Below are 15005 nucleotides of genomic sequence, written 5' to 3'. Positions count from 1 at the left end.
CAGTACACTTTGTCGGCGTTTAATTTCGGCGATCTTCAAAGCACCGTGCTTGATATTGCTCTTTTCGCCTTTTACAAATGGTTAAATATCGCTAAATATTTCACATATGCAAGCCAAAAAGTGACGAAAGGTCCTGCTTTCAATCGCATAACATGATATTCCATGTTAATGATAAGAGAAATAGGAAAAAAATTATGAGCAGATGAGTTTCAGTAAAAATACGATAACAAATTTCTTCCTTTTACTGTGTGTACATCGAAAATTTAATATTTTCTAACTGTTCATTCACTGAGAAAAAATGTACTAAATTTTAATAAATATTTATTCGAATAATGCTAATTTAACATTTACTTACAGTAAATAAACATTAACTAAATAAAAAACATGATAGTTAACATGATAGAAAACACCCGTGAAAGTCTCAAAAGTATTATCAACTTGATAGAATTAAATCATATTAATGGTTCTCGTAGCAAATTAAGCGAATAAATATGTTTACATTTAGTAAATATTCAGCTAATAATGCAAACAAATATTTACTGAAGTTCAGTAGATTTTTCTCTCGGTGTTCAAATACAATAATCAACACTGTTCCTCAGTCATCGTAATTGGTACCTATTATAAATTTAATCGACCTATTGTGCAATTCTCTCTGCATTCGGCAGAGAAATTAACGCGACATCTAATGATGCGCGGGATATCCATAGCGCGAACGATCGTGAAAACCGTATGTACATCCACGGTGGGCATCGCCCGTGTCGGCGTTCGTGTTTTACGAAGTCGTGAAAGCAAGCACAGGCTCTCACGCGTGGAGAACGAGTGGAAAAGTCGTCGGTGTGGGTAGGTGTCAGTGCCGCAAAGCGGGGAGTCAGCCGCGTAGGGGGTTGCAAAGGGGTGGATGCGTCGGCGTGTTGCGCCGTAGCTTTTGCCGCGGCGCCTGGCAGTCCATTGGCGAAGCCCTAACGAGCAGCGGGCGAGAGCGGAGCATTCTCACGGAAAGATTCATAAGAACTTGAGAGCGGGCGAAAGTGGACGTGCTTTTTTTTCGCGCGCGCATCATCGATACGCCGCAATTTTTTTTTTATAGAAGCCCCAGTTCGGTTGGCCTAGTCGCGTTGCATTTTTGCATATTTCACGTGTCGGCGAATAAATAAATATCCTGGCGCAAGTAAACATTCTTGGTGCGAATTTGAAGCGGCACTGTGAAGTGGACTCGTGTCGCACGTCATTCGGAGGAGCCGGGGCGAAAAATTTGAAAAACGGTGCACTCGGATGAATCCTCGATGAACCATTACCGTGAAATTTTAGTGCTTCGGACCTCCAGGTCCGTCGACGACATGTGATCGTGCACGAGAGAAAGAGGCAGAGAGAAAGAGGAGAATAAACCGCGCGTGAATTTGCATGCAATCTCGAACTAATTACTTTCGCGTATTCGGCTGCTACGATTCGTGGAGTGATTATAGAAATCGAAAGCACAGTAGGTCAAATACGCTTTCTCATTTTCTATCCTCGTTTGTACGTAATGAGACGGGTTATCGTGTTTTAAAGAAGGTGACAGAAAAGCAATAAATAGTCTCAGAGAGAATTTCTTTCCGTCATTTTCATATAATTTCAACGAGTTCATTACTTTGATCAGATTATTATGTCCGATGAATTTTATATTTCTCGTGAAATCTAACGTGCCATAGCATGTCGCGTTCATCATGTGCAATATGAATTGCAAAATTGGACGAAATTATTAATGCAACTTATCACGAAAGGATTTATAATGTGAGAATAAATGAGTAAAAGATGATCAGTCATCACGATTAAAATTTCCGGCGACGAACATGCGAGTTTTCTTTCAGCGTGTGACATCGCGCACATAATCTTACCGCACGGTTAACTCGTGTCACGTTGTTAGTTTCGGATTAAAAACTATACGCCGGTCACACACACACACACCGTAAAAGTAGGACACGTCCGGTCCCGCCCTTCGAGGCATTACCTGATCCATTCGAAGGACAAAGGGGAAATAGATAGAAAAAAAAGGAGAAACGAAAAATGCACACGAAATTACGCGAAAGAGAAAAAGAGATCGTATGGGCTTCATGACGTGATTCGCGCCATCGATGGTGCGATGGAATTGACATTACGAATGTAGAATTTTTCTGCAGCAGACGGCGATAGATTTTTTATGACTTCCGCCGAGAGCTGTGAATTTTTTTACCCGAAGCGATAGAAGCTGATCTGTTATTTAAATTCCGTATGATTATAATATCGACAAAGAAGTATATATTTACTCGGGGATTTTCGGTTGATTGCCGACCTGATGATGTTGAAAACTTTTGCATTTTTACAATACCCAATTTAACTCGATTCATTCCAAGTTAGTTCCGGTAACAGTTAGAGTTACTAGGTATGTGTTTGTAAAGTGTTGATGTTGTAAACAACCGTCAATGCAGCTCTCGGAACGCTTAACGTGCTCCGAGCCGTTTAGAACGTAAGCGAGGACTATCACTTACGTAACTGGATAGATGGAGAAATTTCCTCTCTATTTGTTATCTAGTCCGACCATTATCTTTTTGTAAATACTAAAATGTGTGTACACGATTATGTAGCTTCCTCTTTTAGTCCCGATAGTGCGCGAAGCACATGAAGCATAAATGGATTGTTTCTCTCTTTCGTAATAATTTTCAGATAAAAATATAATTTGTTCGACAAATTTAAAAGACGATCCTGCATCAAATTCTCGAGCCGTTCCAAGCGACTGACGTGCACGTTCGTGAAATTGCAGATTGGTGGTGCGCAGGAATTGTTTCGACACATCGCGAACTGTGATTCCGCGCGAATTACTCCCGGTTGAGCGATACTCTCCTGTAGCACACCGCAGATGTATTGCGGAGTCCAACAGGATACGCGTTGTCTGATATACCGTGGATGACCATCGCTACTTGAAGCAATATTCCGAAATGCCAGGCGCTGCCGCGGAGTAGATTGTGTTTCGACAGTGACAGCGTTTCGCGCGGGCGAGTAAGTGCGATTCCGGCGGAAGTAGATAATCGTATGATTTAACCGTTTAAGCAATGAAGGAAAATAGAGGGTGGGACGAACAGTCGTGTTAGCCTCTAACTGCGAGACTCTTCTCTTCGCGACGGAAAGTGTTAATAAAAGGGAGAGCTGTGATTTTTGACAGAACCGGTTTCAGTGAAGCTGCATGAAGAAAAACAGACGAAGGAGTTCATCGAAAAAGAGAGAAAAAATAGAACGGCGGAAAGAAATAAAAGGAGAAAATTCGAAGTGCGGAGTCACTTACGGTGCCAAGAAAGTAAGTATATCAATAGCAATCGATCGATAATTATCATGCTTGTACGCGCAGTTCGCGTCCTCCCTGTGCGAATCGATAATACTGATTTACATATTTTCCGATAACGCCACATACTTCAACGTGCCATTAGATGTGTAATCGCATGTAATTATCCTGCGTGCGTGTAACGAACTCGAGGGACCATTTCCTGATCGTTTCAATGCTTTTAATTTGCACTCGATTTAAGGCCGCATTTCGACACATTAATTTTATCCGCCGAGTAATTATTCGTCAGTGCATAGATTTGATGGGAACTGCGTACGTATTTCGTGTTAATTACATTTGTAGAGGAATTTATCTGCATCAGACGTTGCAGCCGTTCTAATTCTCGTGTTATTTTCTCTCTCATCGTTTCTTATTCGTTAGCTTCATGTATTTTTGTATAATATGAGAAATTTCGTTAGTACCTAAACTAAGTATTTTCATTGTATTCTAATTATGCGTAACGTATTGTTTTATTATAATTCAACCGTTCTGATTCGTTTCTGGAAGGCTTTGTAACAGTTAATGGATGGGGTTTTGACGAAAAATTTAAAAATTTAACTAGATACACACACATATCTGAAAATAATTTTGTTAAATCAACAAAATAATTATATAGGAAATTTAAGCATGATGAGCAAATGCTGTAAAAAATTTTAATTATCTAGCAGCAGCTCGAGCATTCTGCATAATTATTTTGATAGTTTAACAAAATTATTTTCAGACTTCTACATAGCTAAATTTTTAGATACTTCGGTAAAACCGTTTTTCTATGTAGGGTCTCTATCCCTTTGAACTAATTTGCTTATTATTGAATTAATTATTAAATATTTTATAAGCTTTCATTTTGTCTGTTTGAAGTCAATACTTTTCTTTTCAATAACATTTCTTTTTCTTATAATATTTTTTAATCTAAAAAATGTTAATATTTTATAATATTTTTATAAAAATAAAAAAATGTTTTTGTCCCTATAGTGTACCTCTTTAAGGGTCGATGGCTCCATTAACGTGCCCCTAATTTATGTGCCTATTCGCAAATTTGATTCAATATATAGTTACTAAAACAGATAATAGATATAAACTAATTGTTCAAGTTAATATTCCATTATTTCAACTTTTGTACTTGCAATTTCAATGTACATTCATAATACAACGCTGTTACCTTTCGTATTGTATATTAATATTATCTTTCGTATTGTATATTAATAATTTAACTTAATATAAACAATACTTTATTACATTTATTTGTGCTAGTTTTCTTTATGATTTATTTAAATATAAAGGCACACAATAGTGACAAACAGTATATGTATAATAGGGATAGTGACTCTAGCATTGCTGGTGTCTTACCATTTGTGTAATCACACGTTTCTTGCATACTCACTGTCAGTACAATTTTATCGGAATACAGTTAATTAAATTAAATTAAATTTAAAATGTGACATTTTATTACGTATCTGTGCTTTGTGCAAACAGTAAACAGCATGTAGTAAACAGTTATAAAGTTATAGAAAATTCTGTTGAATGTAATTCCAATATAATTCCAAATGTAATCACATGTGATTATATTAAATATAATTTCGATCATTATTCTATTTACGAGTATATGCTTCGTGGAAATACATAAATAAATAAATAAATTACATATGAGGGGGATACAAATTGGTCAAATGGGCAATTCAATTCACCATATTTTGTCGTAAGGCGTAATTATTATGAGGACAGCGTTTACTTATATTACTCTCATTTATATTATAACAGCAAAATATTCGCTCCTTGACAGTTATGAGATATAAAATGCGATGCAATCGCGATTTTACAATATCACATCTGTTAAAATAAGTTCACGCCTCGGCAGACCGGGTTTTATCGCTCATCCTGATTTTCATTACATTCCTCCTTCTCGTGAAAACATTTTAGTGCGGAAACTAAGACGAGATATCCCGTATAATATCTCGTGATTTGCATTTTCACGCTTGTGGTCGTCTCCACATTAGAGGAGAAACACTTTTCTATCTGCATTAATAACTGAGATTTGTGAGAGCCATTCGTTTCAGTGAAACAGAAGCATATAATAACACCGACGGATATTGCGAACAGATTGAATTTATTCATTGCGTATAACCGTTGCGCAATTATTTCTTTATACGCCTGATAGAGTGGATACACCGGCGAAACAGTAGTCGGCTAAACTAAATACGCTAAACTAAAAACGAATATCGATTAAGCGATAAATTTCAAGTGATCAATTATTTCTTTCCGTGAATATTAACGCTACAACTGTATTCTCGGATAATTAGGAGGGAATTACGTATGGCTTATTTCGAGCAGGGAGATGGGGTGTCAGATAAATGCCTGTATTATAATATGGTCGTTACGTACGTACGTGACGTGAGCCTAGCCAACTTGCATGCACGGGATGCCACGCTTGTGCACCACGTAAGGTGAAAACGGGTCAAGAGGATCCCGTCATAAGAAAGTTAATACCGCATATGTCGCAGCTTGCTGAGCGTGGCGTGCAAGAACGGGCCACTTTTAAATGATAAATTACTTCTAATGGCATTAGTTTGCTAGCTGGCGCGAACTTTGATGAGTTTTTATCCGCGGGGGTGCGTCTACTACTCATTGAGGAGTCGCGTTTTACGTCTGCTTAATTCCGACGAGCTTAATCTTCGTGACGCCCAATTTTTGTTGCATCCAATCTTCGTAATTGATATACCAGATTCAAATGGACCAATTCATTTCACGGCATGTGCGGTTGATTTTATGTATTATTATTTTACATTTACGTGCAACGTGCGCTTGTGTTTTCACGATGTGACATTAATTTAAAGATCTCCGTTAACGTTAAAGGGTTTCCTCAACAATGAATTGCCGTTCGTGTTCCCTCAACGAATGAATCCCGTCGACGACGCGTTACAGGACTCCCTTAACCCGATTTACATCTGGGTAGCTTAATTGGAGAAGCGAGAAACGTTACTAGTCTCTATCGTTCTATACTAAATTCCAATCAGCGTTGCGACGACGTTCTCACGGTTGCCCACTGTAGCGATTTCGCTTGGATTTCGTTCTAATCATCATCTTACCTTTGATAACGCAAAACGTTATTCTGAATGATTATTTCACACACATCCCGTAACTGCGCAATCGCATTCAATGAACCGATATATGTTGCTATTTCGCTAGATATAATACATGTCGTGGCATGCCTGGCGGCAATATTTGCATTTTAACCTCCCGAACGATTATAGTAATTGTACAGTGATGTATCGATAATGATATTCTCGATTTGTGCACGCGACAGAAAATTATATTCTCCGAAATTGACAAATCATATGAATTGATCAATTGTTTAATTGATTAAAGCGTTTGATTGCAACTACGAGGTCGAGTGCAAATAAGAAGTAAGAAATATTACGAATGTAAAAGGTCTGTGACAATAACAATAAAATACAGTGACATATATTAATGTGACCGAAGAGACATTAATTATTCCTTTTTAGCACGTTGTACATTTTAGCCTCGTTGTATCTCACGAAAGTTTGGCGAGTCGAGAGAAACAAGTAGTAGGTAGCGCGCGCAAGAAATAAGTGGCATTAAGACAACTAATTAAATATTTTATGGCAGAGAAGTAACAACTTTACCAGTAAATCTTGCGGAGAGAGAAATCGCGTGGCTCGAGGGCCTTAAGGAAGGGCCCATGTTACAAGGGTTGTAATATAAATTGTAAAGTGTTCGCCGTACCTATCTCGCTGCGCTCGGCGCCAGAAGTTACAGTTAAACACTCGGGTAGGATTCTCGTCGACGTTTCTGTTATTACCGTCGATTTCATCGTACAGTTTTGATTCCTGTAATCTCTTCTTCTTTCTCGACTGCTTGAAATACGCGAACGTTTCTTAATCGCGGATTTGATATTCACATTCGTCGGAATTATACCCGAATGATACGACTTTTCAGGTACTCACAACTTTAAGCGTATATTCAGTGATCTCGCGCAACGGATATTCCGCGTGAATTCCACCTCGCGCAGAAGTGGCTTATTACCCTTAGTACCGTCGATTTATTCGCAGGGAAATATGTATACGATCTCCGTCTGGTTATCTCCTTTCTCGCGTTGGCCGTAACGTGGGCCGCTCTGAATGTAAGCCGCATTGCCGGCGACAGCTTGATCGCTCCTTAAATTACTTTCCACGCCCGCGAGCATTACTCGTGGCGGTGAAACGTTTATACTTGTCTCCTCCTTCCCTACTGCGACATTCTAGGAGAAACGCAATCCGCGCACTCGTTTAACTCGCCGGTGTTTACTGCATCTCGCGAGATTATCATCCTCCTTATAATGGTTATACACGACAACGAATGTTTAATGGGGTGGCACAATAGATGGAATGAATAACGCGCTCGTGCCTATGCGTCTCTTGGCTTATGTACGACTTCATCCTAGGGAGAGATCTTCCTTCATCTCCCTGCTTCTCCGCCCTCGTCATCGTTACCCTTTCCGTGACATCTCCATATCCCACATCGCGCTGTGCTGCTGCAAGCGCTATACGAATTCTCTGTCGCAGCAGCACTGGCTCTTACCCTCGATACGCTCGTAAGTTGTTACGAAATGTCGTCTTGGGGCGAAAGTTCGTAGCCGTTGTAATTGAGCCACCGTATCGCGCGCAGTTATCGACCGTGAATCCAGGATTGCTACGTTATACCTTTGAGAGTGATTTCCCGTGGATGTCGAGCGCAGTTGCTGTTAGCTTGCGATATTCGCATGTAGCCTACTTATGTTCTGACAAATCGCGAATCGAGCTAGCGAAGGAGCGATACCGCAACGATACGACGTAACGGGATATGATAAGCCATATATTTAACGTGAGCGCGCTCTCGCAAGATGAAACGGGGATGTTCCTCTTGCTTGTTACCTCGACTCACCAACATGTAATGATGTAATAATAATTTTCCACTATTGTTCTTGCAAATATCTATTTCTTGTTATCACCATTCACGATTGTTATTTGCTTTTAGTTACGTTTAAGTAGACTTTTCATTTCGCTATTGTAAAAATGTCAATATTTTTGGTACATGCTAATAATCGTTATGATTAGTTTTATTGCAATATGCAATAATTGAATGATTTTAGGATAAAGTATCTAAAAATTTAACTAAATACAGAGCTGAAAATAATTTTATTGAATTATCGAAATAATTATATAGGACTTTTCAGTTGGTTGTCAGAATGTTAAAACTTTTTGCAGCATTGATTGTCATACTTGTGAATTTCTGGCATAATTATTTTGATGATTGAACAAAATTATTTTCAGTTCTGTATCTAGCTAAATTCTTATAGCGAATTCGATTGGACGCACTCAGTGCACATTAAACATTACCGTCATATACAAAATAACGTAAAGATATACATATTTATACATAAACACATATAGAAATCGATTAAATTCTGAAATACTCAATACATTTTATTGTACCATTAGGTAAAGTATGTATTTTATAATTCGAAATATTTACATTTCTTTTATACTCAAATTAAATCAATGTACAATGGCTTTAATATGCACCAGTGCGCACTAGTGCTTCCAATCGAATTCGCCATTAGATTCAGCAAAATCGTTCTTTCTGTAAAAATCTCACATCAATCCTGAAGCGGCTATATACAAGTACAATTAATCAACCGCCCTTTCGCATCTTCTCGATAATGCTTGTTCTGCATTTGCTTCTTTACAATAGCATTCCGAGTTTTCGCTCTGCGTTTTTCAATAGAAATCGGCTGGGTCAATCGATATATTGAATGAAGGAACCATTCGGAATGCTTATTGCTGTCGTACCGATTCGATTATGTTGGTTCTCGAAGGATCCGTCTCGCGAACCTCTTCGATGTTCTTTCGGATGCTCGTTCTAAGAGGATCAGGAAGCGTTCTCGAATGCGTCGCAATCTACTCTTGATTTCTTGTAATTTAATGTTATTAGATCTAGGGAGAGCCGCCGGCTCTGTCGATATTCAAAGAAATGAAAAAGAGTTTCCTACCGTTGAATCTCTACGCACATATATGCATAGCCGGCTTACTTTATACGGGATGCTCTACCGATTGAGCTATTTTATGATGTATCGAATAAGGATTATACGAAAAAACTTCATCCTAGAAATAAGGTAAAATATACTTTAATATTATATATTCGCGTACGATCTCGCAGAAAAATGATTTATGTATTAATCATTTTTTTCAACAATACTTAATGTACTAAAAGAAAAATTTTTGGTATTTATGACTATAATTATATTTTATTATAATTATTTTATTATTGCTATAATGTTAGTAATAACTATGTGTATTCTCTAAGACATTTAGAATGAATTTTTCTCTGAAGAGTGAAATCTCATTCTTAAAAAAAGATTGAAAGTTGAACCACTTTTTCAAGACTGGCTTAATTTTCACTTCGTAGCTCAGTGAGAGATTCTACTCGAAAGAATTTACAGAGTTTATATATATTCTGTCAACAGATAAAGTAAAGCACTGAAAATTATTACAAATTATAGGAATTACTATCATAAAAATGTAATTTGTTTGTAATTACTGTAATTTAGCTATAATTTATAGTTATTTTTCAGGACAACTAAATTTTATACAAAATATAATTAAATTGCCTACATAAGCTTTTGCGATGTGTAAGTAATGTATATTTATAAGGCTATAAGATATAATTTGCAAATAATTGAAATGTACTATAAGTTACGAACGAAGTTAACTGCAAACATTTTGATTCTGGATTTGAATGCTTTTCAAGACAAAAGTCAAGTACAAAGAATAGTACTTGACTTCCGTACTGAAAAGAACTCATTCAGAAACGTTTGCAGTTAACTTCGTTGGTAAGTACATTCCAACTGTTTGCGAATTATATTTTTACAAATACATTAAATATTTATGCACTAACAATCGCAGAGACTCATATAGACAATTTACTTATATTTGACTAATTTTTGGAATCATGAAACTATATTTTTATTTTAATATATATTCTCATATAGTTATTCGAGAAAAAAATGACTATGAGTTATAGTTAATTATAATAATTGTAATTATTTTTAATAATAATTATCATTTTAGTCATTTTCGTTGAATATCGCCAACTGTATATGTATATTTGTGATAGAACTATAGATATAATTATTATTAATATTAGAGCAGTAATAACTATAATTATGGTAACATGTAATTATAGTCATAAATACCGAAAACTTTTCTTTTAGTGTGTAATAAAACGTAGAGAATTTTATTATTTAGGAAAATTCGAAATAAATCCGTAGTTGAGGGAAGCGGTAAGAGTGGTGAGAAGGAATTCTGTATAAGTCGCGTTTGATCAAGAATCACCGAATAAATTTTATGCTCGATATGATTTTTTATATAATGAACTGTAATGAATTGTAGAAGAATCTAAAGCAAGGAGTTATATATATTAACAATGTCTTCGGTCGTATTACACTCTTGCTCGTACAAAAGCGCAAGTTGACTCCCTCGTTACACTGGTAAAGCCATTAAATTTACATAAAAATGTGCCCCCTTGAGATCAGGCCATTCAGTGTGGGTGCGAGGTCGAAGAAGCGAAGTTTATCTGAGGGCACGGCTTTATACTGTCAGATTAAGGAGTTGGAGTTTAACTTTTAGCCTGAGATTAACTGCTAACCGATACGTTAGTGTGCGTACATTTCTCGAATAGCTATAAAGACTATACTTAAAAGGTTTCTCAAATCTTCTAATGGTAAGGATAATCGTATAGCAGCTTCTTTCGTAACGCGGTGAGTAAATTGATGATATAATTACATCGTAATTATTATTATATATTGTCACTATTTTATCGAAATTTCGTGAATATTGTAATGAAGGAGTCTAAATTAAAAAGAAAAGATGAAAAGAGATCTTGATTTATGGATTTGTCAAAAGTACTTCGTTCTTTTATACTTTTTTTTTCTCGTTTGAAGCTTTTATTCGAATCCGTAAATTTTATTTAAAAATGTAAGGCAGCTTATCGCGCATGCACGCTTAATTTTATACAGTTAGATAAAAATTAATGAACAGGAACTATAAATTCCCGAAGTTTCTTCCCCCGATACTGCCATTCGATGCAAAGAGCCATTATCCATTACCCCGTACCGTCGTTAATGACAAAATAGAGGATACTCACGGCGATTCGTATTTTCACTTCTTTTCCGCTCGTTCCGGCAGTAGGACGGAAGAAGAGAAAAAGAAAATGGTATATCCGAATCTCGGGTCCCAGAGACCCATTAACGCGCCAAGGGAGAAACTTTCCACGCGAATAATGCAAATTATCCTCGAAACGCCCGAAGGTAGTCGCGCGTCGCACTTTGTCTCCCCTTCCGCTCGTGCCGTTCTTCCTCCTGGTTCCAGCCTTGTAACCAGCAGTCTCTATCTCGCAACACTCCGTTCTTCTTTGTCCCCTTTACCTTCTCGCTCACTTGTACTTGCCCTTCTCCTCATTTCCTACTCCCTTCGTGCGAGATTTAATCGTTCACACGAAAGTCCAACCTCGCGACCGAAACGAGTTAATCCGTTTACGTTAATGTGAGTAGGAACGCGTGAAATCTACTTTGAAAGCGGAACTTTGCGCCTGTTCACGAGAACATCGGCTATCACTTGACGTTGGAATTTTTTAACTTTTCCTCTTTTTTCGGGAGAAAAAGAGGAGCTTGAATAAATTTGCTAATAAAACATTTTGGATAGTTGGACAAGATACCATTACAGAAATTTAATACTGAAAGGTAGTGATTAATTACTTATTTTAAATATTAAAAGCACTGTTGTTCGTTGCTTAATTACTTATTTTGAGTACAAAAAGCACTGTTGTTTAGTGCTTTTAATATTCAAAATAAGTAATTTTCAGTATTAAATTAGCCGGTATTAAATTGGATTTTTGTAAGGGTAATAAAGCACGATATATCTTTAATTTTTTATTATAATTCGCGTCGGTTATTTCATTATTGGATTCCGCAACGTTCAGATGTATAATATATTCTAATTATAAAATCGGGTTGCGTAAATAATATGAACTTATTTCTATGCAGGGCTGCTTAATTTATTCCAAAAAAAATTGCTGCGACGCGAATCAGCTTCCAAACAGCTGTCATAATGCTTCATGAGGTTGTTTTGTAAAATGGAGATTCAGTTACACACGTTCTTCCGTAATGTAACAAATATTGCGCTTTTTTTCCGTTACAACACCACACGGGACCGTATGTCACATCTAACTAATTAAAATACTGCCAACCCTGACAGATTTTTTTATTTTCAATTCTTTTGCCACGTACACGGATATATCCGTATCTGGTAAAACGTTTTACGCGAAATAATGCTGCGTTAGATATCTCATAGAGCAGCTCACACATCATAACGTTCATTCTGAATATATAGCGCAATCGTGTGCAACCAGTTCCTCATGTAGAGTACAGTATATTATTCACTATCTCCACACAATTTTTTTTCGATACGAATATTTCGTTCATGTAATATGAAATATACAATATTTACTATCCTATATTGTATTATCTTTATTGTATTTTATAAAATATATAATGTGTTTTATAACCTTTTACATTATATTACCCTTGTTATATAATGCGAAATTATTAAACAATTTGCATATCATAATATATGTGCATATTTTGCACGCTCGAAGTCGTATATTTCCCAATTTATGCTAATAAGAAGAACGATGATTTTAACAATGGCAATCGCGCTAATAGAAGCTAGGTGGAATGCAAAATCATTTCGGTAATACAGAAACGTTGCGATCGTTATCGCGACGTAAACGAAGAACGACTGCGAGGTGATACATTGCGAATTGGCGTCGTTAATTTAATTTGCGAGCCGCATCAGCGAAGAAGTACTCTAACGCCAGACAAGAAGAAAGCTTCCGCGCGAAATGGTGGCTATTGAGATCTTATCAGAACATATCCGTCCACGAGCAATGGTTCGATTCTCTTCCTCTATTTTTTATTCGTGGCACTGCCCGACTATAAATTATTTTCCGATTCTGGGAAATTATGGATTCGCCTCGATCGGGGCTCGATGTACCCTGCTCTACTAATTCTAGAAGCGCTTGGCGCAAAATATGTCATTTTTGTCATGGCTTGACGTAATCGGATCAGCACTCTTACGGAATTTTGCGAAGTTAGTCCTGCTTTTTTTTTAAAAAAAAAAAGGAAGAACAGTACCTCCCCAATAGTTTTGAACTTCTGTATTGATTTTAGAAAGTTTTGTGTTTAAAGCAATAAAAGCATCACTTGAAAAACCAAGAGTTTAACTTTTCTCTCGTGCACACGACACTCTTCATTAAAAACTGCAATTCGTTTTCAAATTCTAGGATTTCAAATAGTTCAACATTTTCAGAAAAGTTTAAAAAGTCTGCTCGAATTTAAGTACCTCCAAAAATTAAGTCCGGAAAATAATAGAATCAACCTTTGATTCTGTGAATCTTTGGGAAAGCATTCGAAACTCTAATAATTTTTTAAATTTTGAAGTTGGATTAACTTCATAGAAGTATTTCACAACAGCAGTGATTACATTGAACAGGTTAGCCTTTGCACAGAGGCAAATGAAAACAAAAAGACGAGACAGTTTGCAGCAAAAATATTTAAAGCGATAAATTGAGTCGCATCAATGTTTATTACTGCAACTTATGATGGTGAACAATGGACCGATTATTTGATAGCCTTCGAAAATTGCGGTATAGATAGCAGGAAATTTCTGGGTTTCGACGAACAGTACGATATATAAAACTAATATTTACGAGCGTGTTTCCGCGGCAGTAATATTTTGCCTGCGAAAATTGTGGGCGAGGCTCGTATTGGAACACGAGGGAAAAACGTTATAAATATCGTTTCATCATTGACCTATAAAAATGCCGAGAGATAGAAATAAAAAATTATATTTACCAGATTACTAGATTAATATGCGCTTTTCGCTCGATTAGGATCATTTATATCCTTTTAACTTTTTCCGATGCAACGATTAAAGCTTATTTGGCCTATTTGCTAGCTCGCAATATGAATTCCGATAGAATTTTCAAATTAGTCAAAAAATCTTATTAGTTAAGAAAATTCCTATATTCGATCAAAGTGGATCCCAGTGCTTAAATATTTATAAATGAATTTATAAGATCTGATTCTGCAATCTGCACACTGAAATCTTTTCGGTCTTGAGACGCAATCATGAGCAGAACCAGAGTAATAATATTACTTGTTAAGTCGACGAGCAATTTAATAATTTTAATGTAAATAAGCATCTTTATAAGAATATTAATAATTAAATGTTAACAAGAATTAAATCTGTAAATAATTTTATTGCGAAAAATAATATTAATTAAAAAATAATTTAAATCGCGCAAAGTTAATATATGAAGATATCTATCTTCAGCTCATCGTATGCATTGCTAGCTTGTATGTACGTGCATATAGGAAAATTAATTCAGAGAGAGAGATTTTTGTACCTAGAGAAAACGTAATCCTATAACATTATTATCCATCTGATAAAGCATTTGCGCTTCAAAAGAATCGATTCGCTAGAAACCAATGTTGCAAGCGGAGCATTTTCTGGTAAAAGCTTTCGTGCCGTATCTCTAGCATAACGACGAGTGTCTGATAGTAGTTATATCATAATAAATT

The 15005-nt window shown here is 36.3% G+C and overlaps 1 protein-coding gene across 1 annotated transcript in view; it reads left to right on the top strand.

The window, feature by feature from the left end:
• Positions 1-2894: 2894 nt before the first annotated feature.
• Positions 2895-15005, top strand: part of LOC108728067 (defective proboscis extension response 14) — a 165947-nt gene continuing 153836 nt past the window's right edge. The window contains exon 1 of the mRNA XM_018456422.1: positions 2895-3307. The gene's annotated coding sequence lies outside the window, so the exon portion shown is untranslated. The remainder of the gene's footprint in view (positions 3308-15005) is intronic.

Source organism: Mycetomoellerius zeteki, unplaced genomic scaffold, assembly GCF_001594055.1.
Source record: "Mycetomoellerius zeteki isolate Tzet28-1 unplaced genomic scaffold, Tzet1.0 scaffold58, whole genome shotgun sequence".
Lineage (NCBI taxonomy): Eukaryota > Metazoa > Arthropoda > Insecta > Hymenoptera > Formicidae > Mycetomoellerius > Mycetomoellerius zeteki.
The sequence above is the reverse complement of the archived record's forward strand: the minus strand, read 5'-3'. Positions and strand labels throughout refer to the sequence as shown.